Source organism: Camelina sativa, chromosome 9, assembly GCF_030686135.1.
Source record: "Camelina sativa cultivar CO46 ecotype springtype chromosome 9, ASM3068613v1".
NCBI lineage: Eukaryota > Viridiplantae > Streptophyta > Magnoliopsida > Brassicales > Brassicaceae > Camelina > Camelina sativa.
The window spans coordinates 29,089,902-29,102,185 of record NC_141888.1 but is presented as its reverse complement, the minus strand read 5'-3'; the positions used below and the strand labels follow the sequence as shown (position 1 = coordinate 29,102,185).

At 37.1% G+C, this 12,284-nt stretch overlaps 1 non-coding gene and 2 pseudogenes across 1 annotated transcript; 2 read left to right on the top strand and 1 right to left on the bottom strand.

The window, feature by feature from the left end:
• Positions 1 to 2,134: 2,134 nt before the first annotated feature.
• LOC104715579 (F-box protein At2g26160 pseudogene) lies at positions 2,135 to 3,673 on the bottom strand (annotated as a pseudogene).
• Positions 3,674 to 4,405: 732 nt separating this feature from the next.
• Positions 4,406 to 11,593, top strand: LOC104715578 (putative F-box protein At3g52320; annotated as a pseudogene).
• On the top strand, positions 6,459 to 6,565 carry LOC147938943 (small nucleolar RNA R71). The gene has a single exon (XR_015567545.1). It is a non-coding gene; the product is annotated as a small nucleolar RNA R71 (small nucleolar RNA).
• Positions 11,594 to 12,284: the final 691 nt, after the last annotated feature.

Genomic DNA, 12,284 nt, shown 5'->3' with positions numbered 1-12,284 from the left:
GGAAATTTCCAAGAAGATGAGAAAAGGAAAAAGGAAGAATAGGGAATTAGCATTATTGCATGAATAATAATGATTCTCTTCGGCCGAGTAGCATAAATTCAGATTGTTTGTATACTTTTTTGGGAAAATTGATTTAAAACGACATTTTTTCTTCAATTTGTCCCATTATGCATTTTACGCTAAATTTGCCACTATGCCTAAATTACTCTTTAAAAAAATGAAACTAACTTTTAAGCAATTTTAAAATTGCAATCACCTAAAAACAAATTCTAGAAATAAGAAAAAGGTTGCCATAAGGTGTTTTTGATGAAAATTTGGTGTTTTAACATTGAAAAAAATTATTCTGCAACATTTAGAATATATTTTCTACTAATTGTATATATTCTGAAGATATTAGATTATAAATTCTACATACTGTACATGTTCTAAATAATGTAGATTACAAATTTTTCGCACTCTACTTGTTCTGAAAACTTTAGAATAAATATATTTTCTAAAACTTTTAGAAATCGGATTTTGTATTTGTTCTACAGAAATTAGAATATATATTCTACACATAACTCTATATTCTACAAATTTTAGAATTTGTTTTCTTCACTTTATACATATTCTACTGAAGTCAGAATATGAAATCTACATTTTATCATGTGTCCTGCGAAAATTAGAACACTAATTCTACACTTTCCTTCCAGGTTCTTCATAATTTAGAAAGTATATTCTACTATTATGTTAGACAAGGAAACTGAATCCAAAATTTAAGGAAACCAAAATATTTACGTAATCCCAAAATTATGCTAATCATATATATTCTTAAGATTACGTTCTAATATGTTTAGAAAACGTATTCTGAAAACATTAAACATTTTTAATCGATTTTGTTTAAGGTTTTTCAACATTTTCCAACCTAAATTTCATTCAAGAGTTCATTTTGCAGTATGTTGCAAATCTATGTAACATATGGTGTATGGAGATGTATCGGCTAAAATTTCGGGAGTATTTCAAATTATCCAAAAAATTAGATCAAATTCAAGTAAATCATTTAATTGTTTCTTACAATTAGGGTAGGTTTTAAGGTATATTTGTTAGTATAATTTAAAATATTTCATAATTAAGTAAGTAATAAAATCTTTACCATTTAGTTTTTTGGTTAGAATCATAATAGTATTTAATTAGATTTCCTAATCATAATCAATCAAATCACTAATAATACGGTTTTGTATGATAATTACAATATTTTCAAATATTAAGATCTCTTTATATAAATACTATGTCAACAAATTATATTTTTCTAATTCTTGTTTCCTAAAATCTAGTTATCTGGACTACCACTTTTTGGAAACTTTTTAAATTGAGAAAGTCTATTAAATTTATTTCTGTTTTTAATAAAAGAAATAAATAAAGTTTAATCAATTTAAGTTTTTTGTAATTCTTGTTTCCTAAATTATAGTTTTGGTGGAATACTATGTTTGGATATAGGGTCCGAATAAGGTACTGTTTGGCTCTGATTTTTTGGTTAAATGTAACTCATTTAATATCTGTTTGGCTTCCAAGATTATACATATCCTTATTCCTATTTGAGTGACATTTCATTGTAATAATTTCTAACCCTATGTCTTTTTATTAAAAATGATTTCCTTTTAATAGTATAAAGTATAGATTATCAATAAAAATTAACATATAATTTTAGTCATTATCCCCCGCCTTAGTCAACATAAAATTAATAAACGATTGCCAACATTTATAAGATGTGATATTTGATATCTCACATATAAATAAACTTACAACGAAACAAAATTCAGAATTAATCTTCTCAGACGAAGGGAGGAGAGACCAAGTGAAAACAACTCTGAGTAATATTCAACATAAAATAAAAGGACTTTTTGGTCTTTTACTTATATTGTATTCAAATACAAATATCAAATTACAAAACAAACATAATTGCATTCGGATACAATTTATGGATACGTGAACCAATAATACAAACGAACGTCATCTAGATGTTGCGTCTAGATACTACGTCTTGATACTGTATCCAGATATTTTGTCTAGTTCACCAAACGAACAGGGCCATGATTAGCCATATGGGTGATACTACCATCATCAAGCTTGATCACTCTAGCAGCATCGCCTTTGATCATTGCATAATTCCAAAGTTTAAATCTATTATTAATTTATTATTATTAGTGAAGTAGGTATAATTCTTCAAAAGTCCCTGGTACTCGGAACTAACATCATCATTCTTGACTAATCTCTCATCTTCTTCGCTACTCATTCCAACATTATTAATGAAGTAGATAGAATTCTTCAAACATCCATGGTACTCGGAGGCTACTACCGTACGTAAAACAACTGTCCCTACTCCCTAACCACAATGAGTGCCTTGTCTTCCAAGGAACTTACCTCAACCCATTTTGCCAAATCCTCCTCCATCTTATAAACCTTAAAACCAATGGTCCTCTCGATACCAGCTTCCTCTAGCTCTAGGCGAAGTTGATAAAAATGCATAAATCTCCACAATAGTCCACGAATCTCTTGTCTTTGCAACATTCATATCCGTAGTAGTCCATTGGAGTTGAAGGTGTGAATTTAACGAGGCTGAGCTGTGATAAATCAATCCACCAAATTGCGCCGGTTACATGTAAGGCATATATAGACTTGTCCTCTGTGAAGTATAATGTCCGAGAAATCTTCACCTTGGTTTTTGATTTTTGTCCAAATTCTACTTTTTTCTCCACTCTTGTAGATGCAGTACTAGATTTTCTCATCGTGGCCGATTGCAAAAAACGTATTTTCTAGGAAAACAACTTTAGACAACATATGTGATGGTCGTTTTGTATCGTTCAAGTCTCCAATGAAATAGTCATCATATACATGAATCTCGTACGATTTGCGAATCTCTGAAACCCCAAAGTTCAATAGGTCTAGTGTTCGGCGCCGGCGGCAAGAGGTGATGAGCTGGCGAGAGAGAGGAGACCAAGAGACTAGTCTTACTTGATTCAGAGACTTGTCTTGTTCTGATTAGCCACCCTTTGTTAGATCTATCTCCAATGGTTTTCTCTATTTTTTCCTTTATAATAGAGATCTCTATAATAAAGATAGTTTTGCTCCAATGGTTTTCTTTATTTTTTCCTCTACAAAAGAATATTCCAAATAGATTCTATTTTTATTTTACAATTAACACCTTTTATTTTAAAAAATTGCAAACTAACCCATTTTACTTTGAATTTTGTAACACTTTCATAAAATTATCTTTTACATATGGTAGTCTCAATATTTTAGAATAAATATTTATACTTAAATTTATATTATTAGTTCTTAAAAATACTTATTTTATTTATTTTGGTCATACATAAAAGAAGTTAAAGATTAAGAAGACTACTTTGTAAATAAAATAGTTCATCTCTATATATAGAAAAAAAATAGAGATGGATTGGAGCAAAAATTATTCTATAATAGAGTATAGAGGCAAAAATAGAGTACCATTGGAGATGCTCTTAGAACATGAAGGAAGCTTGCGTTGAAAGCTGTTCGATACACCCTATTTAGTCGCAGCCGCTGAGCGCAAAGATTTACAGATGCTACGGATACGGAGGACGTCGACGTTGGATGAGAAGCGGTTTGCAGTAAAATCGACGAGTTCTTCAGGTAAATCAGACCACTCAAGTTTGTCCATCTTTGAATTAATCGACGAGCTCTATTAAATTCGGGCTTTACTGTTGGCTTCCAACTCAAAACCAATTGGCAATGAGTGGAGAGGCCCTTACCCTTTGTATATTACTTAAATCCCTTCACATTGATGGGAGAGAGCAATTCACGTGGGTGAGAGGAGAAAATCGTGGGTGGGTGAGAAAAATAGAGAGTGGGGTCGTTCAATTGTGAATATTCCTCTCTAGATGTTTTTTTGTTCCCACATGACCAACACACTTTGTCTGATTCTTCTTTTCCTTTAATTCTCTGTATCCTCTATTTCTTATGTAAAACTCATCACGCCCGGCTTTACTCCAAAATCATTCTTTTGATTGTCACTTTTACTTTTCCTTTTCCGTTGTCCATACTCTTTTCTGTAGATTCCTCAATAGCAGAAAACCAAAAACAAAAATTAAAAACACAAGGATTCTAAAAAATATTTACAGTGATACCTTTGGGACTTCCTCCCAAGTGAGCTTGTTTAAAGTGTCTGAGCTTGACTTTGCATACTCCTTATGCTTTGGGAGGGTCATAGAGAGGTTTTGTAGACCCCTCTAGAATGTCTTGTCTAGCCATATACTCTTTAACATTCTTCCCAGGTTCAATAAGAAAAGATCTTCTCTTCTTCATTATCCCCAACCTCTGCCTTGCTTTTCTTGGAGAAGAAATTTTAACTTTTCCTTGAAGCTGCATGATTTGCCCTCTCATCTCCTTCAACATGGCTGTTAACTCCGTCACTGTATCCCTTAGAATCTTGGTTGTTTGGAGTTCAGACAAACTGTCAAGCGCGAGAGGACTTGTCTCTTGCGCTTGGTGATCAGGAAGCAGGTCTCGACGCTTAGGGAGGGTAACAATTGCACTCGAGTTGGAGAATGGTCGAGTGACACTTTGAGTTTTCTCTTTGGTTACCAAAACCTCTGTTTCTGCCTCATTCACACACTCAAAGATGTCAAACCCAACTTTCTGATCTTTCTCTTCAATCACGAAGGTCTGTCCGTCAATAGTTGGTTTCTTCTTAGAATCCTTCATATCAAACTTCATCTTGAAGTTTTTACCCAGATTGAGATAAATCATCCCCTTCTTGACATCAATGACTACTCCAGCTGTAGCTAAGAAAGGTCTTCCCAGGATTAGTGGATCTTTAGGCTCTTCATCAATTCCCAGCACCACAAAGTCAGTAGGAATCTCAGCTAGTCCAATTTTGATGGGCAAGTTCTCTAGTAGACCATGAGGCAATCTAGTAGTCATATCAGCCAATATTAAGCGGAGGTTGCATGACTTGTATTTGTTGAATCCTAGCCTCTGAGCTACAGAGAGTGGCATGAGGCTTAATGAAACACCAAGGTGACATAGGCACTTTTTGAAGGCCAATGGACCTAGAGAACAAGGCAAGGTGAAAGAACCAGGGTCCTCTAGCTTCTTTGGGATAATCATCTTCTGAATAACAGTCTTGCATTCATGAATAACCTCACCTATGACATTTAGTACCCTCTCATCTTCCAGAGCCTTAGCTTGAGCTCCTTTAGCTATCTCCTCCTTCTCTTTGGTCCTTTCTGTTACCAAATTAGTTAAAAACTTTTGATATTGAGGCACAAGTGCAAATGCATCAAGCAAAGGCATCCTAAGTTCAATCTCACTGACTTGTTTTTCAAACAAAGTTTTATACTTCTCAGTAAGCTGCTTCTTAAACCTCACTGGAAATGGGAGAGGTGGCTTGTATGGTGGAGGAATGAATCTCACAAGTTTATCCTTGGGAGCAGCAGGTTCTTTTGTAGCTTCATGATCAGATTGCTTGGCTGACTTAATTGGATCCTTGAGCATAACGACAGGATCCTTTATCTGAACTTCATCTTGAAGAAAATCCTCCCCATCTAAACTCTCATTGTCCTCAATGAGCCGTACATCTATAGCTTGGGTGGTGATTGCAAGGATAATAGCATAGTCCTTGGGGTTTTGAACTGCTTTTCCAGGTAGTTGGCCATGTGTTGGGGTAGAAGCAGTCTTGCCTTCCATATACTTCATCTTGGAGTTAAGAGCTTCAAATTTGATGTTCAAATCATTGTAAGAACATTCCATCCTCTGACTGAGTTCAGCAAACTTCTTGGCAGTATCCATGGAACCGCTAGCTTGACCTTGAAGAAGTTGTTGCATCATTTGTTTCATTTATTGATCAGGAGTTTGAGTCGGAGGAACTGGTTGAGGGCGAAAGCCTGGCGGTGGTCCTGAGGGAGCTTGGTAACCTTGTTGGAACTGTTGTTTAGGCACGAATCCTTGATTGTAAGGCACAAAAGGCCTTTGTTGACCTTGTTGCTGCTGCTGAGGAGAGTACACTTGATCTTGTGGATTTGCAACGTTGGTGCTCCGGTAAGACAAATTGGGGTTTGTCTTATAGGGGTTGTAACCCTTGTTGTATCCACCTTGGTTCTGGACGTAGCTGATCTCTTCAGACTGCTCACCCTCCCCATCCTGAACTTGAAAAGGGTCATCCTCAGGTACGAAATGGACAGTATGCTGCTGACTTAGCAAGAGGCGGTCATGCTTGTCATTGACATTCTTAAGGTCTCTCTTGTACTTCTCCTCAGACCCAGCATCGCCTCTAACTGTGCGGTCATAATCTTCATTTTATTTGCCGTCAGACTGGGCGAGATTCTCAACCAGTTGCCATCCTTCATTCTTTGTTCAGGAATTTACCGTTAGAAGCAGTGTCAAGCAGCATCCGGATTTTTGGAAGTACACTACGGTATAGAGTGCTCAGCAGTGACTCGTTGCTGAAACCATGGTGTGGACACGGGCTCTAGTAACCCTTGAAACGCTCCCAGGCTTCACATAATGATTCTGAGCTCTTCTGAGTAAAACCAGAGATGTCATTCCTGAGACGTGCTGTTCTGGTGTTGGAGAAGAACTTGGCCAAGAAGGCTTTCTTGCAGTCGTCCCAAGTGGTGATGGTTCCCTTGGGAATGTTTTTCTCCCACTGATGAGCTTTATCTCCCAAGGAGAATGGGAAGAGGCGTAACTTGTAACCATCCTCACTCACGCCGTTGATCTTGGTGAGACTGCACAGATGGTCGAACTCGTTCAAGTGGTCGAGTGGATCCTCCATAGGCAACCCGTGAAACTTGTTTCCTTGGAACATGGAGATCAGAGCACTTTTGATTTCGAAGTTGTTGTTCTGCACGGCAGGAGGAACGATTCCAGCATGCTGAGTGTGAGTGTTCAGTGCATCCCCAACACTAATGTTTCGTGGTCTCGGATATGGTCCTTGAGGTTGTTCCATAGTGACTGGTGCGAGATGATCAGTGAGAAGACGAGATTGTCGTGGTCTTTGCAACCGATTGATGTCGTCAATAGCAGGAAGGAGATTCTGATGCCCTCTTGATCTGGTGTGCATGCAAGGTTGCAATCAACAGGTACCTGAGATGCAAAACAAACAAGCAAACAACCAAAACAAGTTAGTACTCATAATAATTGTGTAACAGAACTTAATCTTGCAAAACTTGAAATCTTAAATGTAGCAAAACGATTCCCAAATGGCAGCGGCGCCAAACTGATACTAAGATTTTTGTGTGTCCTTCCTAGCAGGTTCAATTATCCTTATGTGTTGTAGTACTTAAGGTGTCAATCCAAATGGGATGTTGCTAGCAATCAAGATGCAATCAAGATATTACAAGTCAAGCCAATTCAAAGAGAGTGTTTGTCTAACAATCCTAGAATGATCAAATTGCAAATGAGTTACAGAACTAGAAACGAGAATGCATGAAAAGAAGCGAAAATGAATGAAAACAGAAACGAGTCTAAGCAACAACTTGATGGCAAGATGAAAAACAGTCTCAGGAATGCAATATCAATCAAAAAGATAGAAGTCTTAAGGATGGGAGTAATCGATGTCAGTGGAGTCTCCTAGTCTATAGAGTGTTTAACATGCCACAAGCAAACTAACACTAAACAATGAACATCACAACTAGCTAATCCAATCTCTTGACAGAAGCTACTCATAATCAACCATTTCCAAACCTAGCTCTCGCTAGAGAAACATGATCAAGCAGGCTTGACAAACAAGTTCATTCACGTCAACAAACATCCTAGACAACTAATCTCTTAGGCTAGGAATGTATGTCTCTGGCACTAGTTGGTCATGCATTTCATCAAACATCTTTTGGGTGTGGAAATGTCTAAGACCTAGTTCCAATTGATCAGAGAGAAACTAGTATTTCTAACTCTAGTCCAGAAGGAAATAATACAAATCAAAGCTTAAACACCCTACATATTAAGATCCTCCACCTAATCTATCCCATCTTCAAGAACTCTAACACTACTCGGATCTAGAAATTATCATCAACGATACAAACTCAGAAAACATTGAATCAAGCATCATTAGATAGATAAAAATAAGATGAACAACTTTGTAGAAGGAATCAAATGCATAAACTGAATAAACTTGAAGATATCGGATTACAAGGTCTCAAAACGTTTAGGTGGCTAGGTAAAACCTTAAAGAAAAGAACAAAACGAGATAAAAGATGTCCTGGGCAAAGACTTAACAAAATATATATTCATAGTCCAACATGAAAAGCCCTAAAACATAAAACGACAAGTTAAAGAGTCGATTTGGAAATCTCCTAAAGCGTGTGAGGCGGAGCGTCTTCCTTCCTGACATGTGCGATCGAGTCAGTGCACGTCGAGTGGAATGCAATCTCATCGTGGCTCGACCCAGGTGGCTCGACTGGCGGCTCGACTGGTGCGTTTCCGACGTCTCCTAGATACCTGAAATAACTCCAATATGCAAGATGTAAGCAAGACCAATGCAAAGACTACCTAGATATGCATATTATGCAAAAGAGACTGAAAACAATGCAAAACAATGAGTTAAGAGAACCAAATGAATAACAAATGCATGATGAAAGAGTATAAAATATATACATATCACACATCTTTCCGATGTGGGATATTTTACACTAATACCTCTCCCCCCCTCTCAGGGATGACTATATGAAGCGTGGACATATGTGGGAACAACATCCACGAGGTGGCCCAACAATCAACCTGCTCTAATACTATATTAAATTCGAGCTTTACTGTATGATTCCAACTCAAAATCAATTGGCAATGAGTGAAGAGACCCTAACCCTTTATATATTACTTAAATCCCTTCGCATCTTTCGGATGTGAGATATTTTACACTAACAAGCTCTCTTTGTTTTTTTTTGTCTTTTATTACTTGTCTAAAAAACTTCACAACAGAAACCCTAAGATTAAAACTTCAAAAGTATTTATATTTCCATATATCTTACCCTAGAGAAAAGATAAATCCCGAATCTGCTGAGTTAGGGTTTCTTTTTTCTTGTTTTTTTGGCGAATAATAAATAAAGTAAGTAGAAGTTTAAAATATAATGTTGAGTTTTCTCATTAAAATTACATACACATATTTACACATATAGATCTGTAAATTCGAGACACAAATTTGTGAAACCATGGGAGCGTGTTCATCAAGTCTTGCGATTGTAAAAGTTTTGAGGAAAAAGAAAAAGATGGCGTTACCAGAGATCTCTGAAGAGGTGGATCGATATCCTAATCAGATTTCCGGTGAAATCTCTGATGAGATTTAAGTGCGTCTCAAGGATCTGGCTTTCTCTTATCACCTCTCGATACTTCACCAACATTTACCTTAAAGCCTCATCACGCCGACGCGTGTTCTTGTATGCGAAAAAGCAGAGCGAGTATGCGTTGCTCACATCATCGACTCATGATCACTCGGACACAACCTCTGTCTCTGTGTTAAACCAAGATTGGACCATGCCGGGAATGGAAGAGCACTTCTTGAACGCTGATCGTGGCTTGGTATGTTTCCAAGCTGGGACAAGAGTGCGAATTGGTAACCTTAACACAAGGCAGCTTGTGGAATTACCAATTGTTATAAATTCTGAAGGAAAAGGTAACGATCATGTATTGTACTATTTAGGACACGATCCTGTTCATGACGAATACAAAGTTCTTAGCATAGTTTGGGAGCTCGACAACAAGGAACGTAGAGTAGTGAGATCAGAACATCGAGTATTGGTACTTGGAGCTGGAGCATCATGGAAAAAGACTAAATGCCACATTACCCATAGACCCCATATAGCCCATTATCCTCCTCCCCGAGGTATCTCCATCAACGGTGTTTTGTATTATGGGGCTTGGACTAATGCACATAGATATGTGCTTATGAGTTTTGACTTGAGTTCTGAAGAGTTCAATTTGATTGAATTACCCTATGATGCTGGCATATACCAGAAATTCCCTTGGGGGTGTCTCATGAACTACAAAGGAAAAGTAGCTGTTTTTGATTGTAATAGTTTTTTTGGTGATTGTATTATAAATGTTTGGGTAGTTGAAGATGACAACAAGAGTCAATGGTCGGATAAGAAGAGTTTTGTTTTGCCAACTCTTAACTTCTACCTTGGAGATTGCTTAGCGATAGATGGCACATGTGGCAGTGGCAAGGTTTGCGTTAGAAAGATAGATTACTGGTGGTCGAATAAACAACCCTCACACTTTTATATATATGATTTGGAGAGGAATGAGATAACTCGAAGGACTGAGATTACAAGGCGATCATTACCTGGTAGCTTCAAGGATAGCTTCGAGGATACCAATTGGTCGCAGTCAATTTTTTGGGATGATGTTGAGAGCATCATGTACTTGGAAATCTAAATTTTGTAATATGTTATACATATATATATATATATATTTCAATTTATTTGATTAACAAAGAGATATTAGGCCGAAGTGAAAGCCACTCGAACCAGCAACCTCGAGTCTTTTGCGATAGATCTTAGTACCATCATGTACAAGACCTTAGTCAAATTCCAATTGTTTTTGTAAGATACTTGAAAACAATTAAGCACAATGAAACTCACCTTCTGTCTCGCAATAATCGAGGATCCTCAATATAGTAGGCCCAAACTACAAAACTAACTGTTAAGGCAATGCATGAATTGATCAACGAGGGGTTAAGGTTAAACGATAGTAAAGTTGTCTTTTGCGAATCGATTAAATGAATTCCAAATTGTGTTCACATAACTTGACATGAATCATTTATACTGTGGGTGGGGTTAAGGTTATTAAAACAATGATTTAAAGTTACTTATCTATGTTTTTTTAGTGTAGAATAATATACAAGTTTTAAACCATTAATTAATAATGGTTTGTATAATGCTGCTTCCGTCTATATCTCTTAGACCTACAGTCTAAATTTGAAATCACGGAGAAAAGGAAAGAGGGAGCAAGGGTTTACAGATAGATAGGCGCAGCTTGTGAGAGCCGCAACATACAAACAAAGAGACCTAAAAGCAAACTTAAAGGACAAGAAACATAATTCTGAGTATGTGTGTTTTTTGTTGGCTCTTGTACTCTCTTTTTCTATTCTTCCCTCTTTTTTTTTTTTTTTGTGATTGATCAGATTCTTGTGTCAAGTTACGATAGGATTTTGTAAACACAAACACAAATCTATAAATTAATTTAAGTCCTGTAGTGAGGAAATTGAGAAATGAAAGAAAGACCACCGTGGCCTTACCACACCAGAGATCCTTGAAGAAGTGTTGATCGATATCCTAATCGGATTACCAGCGAAATCTTTAATGAGAATAAAGAGAAAGGTATGCTATAATAATAACTACAAGAGCACCGATCACTTCCTTTAAACCATTTTAGGGAACAATCCTTCTTGATGACTAATAACTTTATGTTAGGAAAAAAAAGAAACAAAAGGACGAGCCAATTAAACTTTTACAGTTTCGGTGTGGATATTGATAAATATAAACTGGCTAGATTCTTGTGAAAGTAGGAACAGAGAACAAATAGTGAAGAGAAATCTTTATTCAATATTTCTGCTTGCAGAGATACAATGACTATTACAGAGCTTATATAGGGTGGCTACAAAGTAGGAGATTAGGGCACCACATCAACACGCACACGTCAACATCGGGGAACCAAGGGCATCAAATCTGTTATGGAGAGCGACCTGTTGAGCTGTGCACGCCGTGCGTTTAAGAGTAGGTGTCGTACGGTTTGACTGTGTCAGCGCCTTGTTACCGTTGCAAGATATAGAGGTGGACTTGGTAATGGGCTCGATAATGTGTTTGAAGCCCATCTCAGTTGAGGTCTTAAGAGATTCAAAAGCAGAAGAGGAGATACCTTCTGTTTGAACTGCAGGGTCTTGGTTAATACACCCCCTCAAACTTGGAGTGGGAGGTAAGACAACGCCAAGTTTGTACCGCAGATCAAAGTATGGCTGCTGAGGAAGAGATTTCGTGAATATGTCAGCAAGTTGATATTCAGCAGGAACATGCTTGACCACCAAAGCTCCCAAGGCCACTCGTTCTCTAACAAAGTGAAAGCCGACATCAAAAGACTTGGAGCAATTGTGCATTGCAGGATTAGCAGTCAAGTAAGCAGCATATAAATTGTCACAATATAGTTCAAGTGTGATTGGTTGAGAGACACCAGTTTCTCGAAGAAGCAGATATATCCACTTTAGTTCTGATGCAGCGATAGAGAGAGTCCTGTATTCAGCTTCAGTCGAGGATCTAGAGACAGTGGGGTGGCGCTTGGCAGACCAA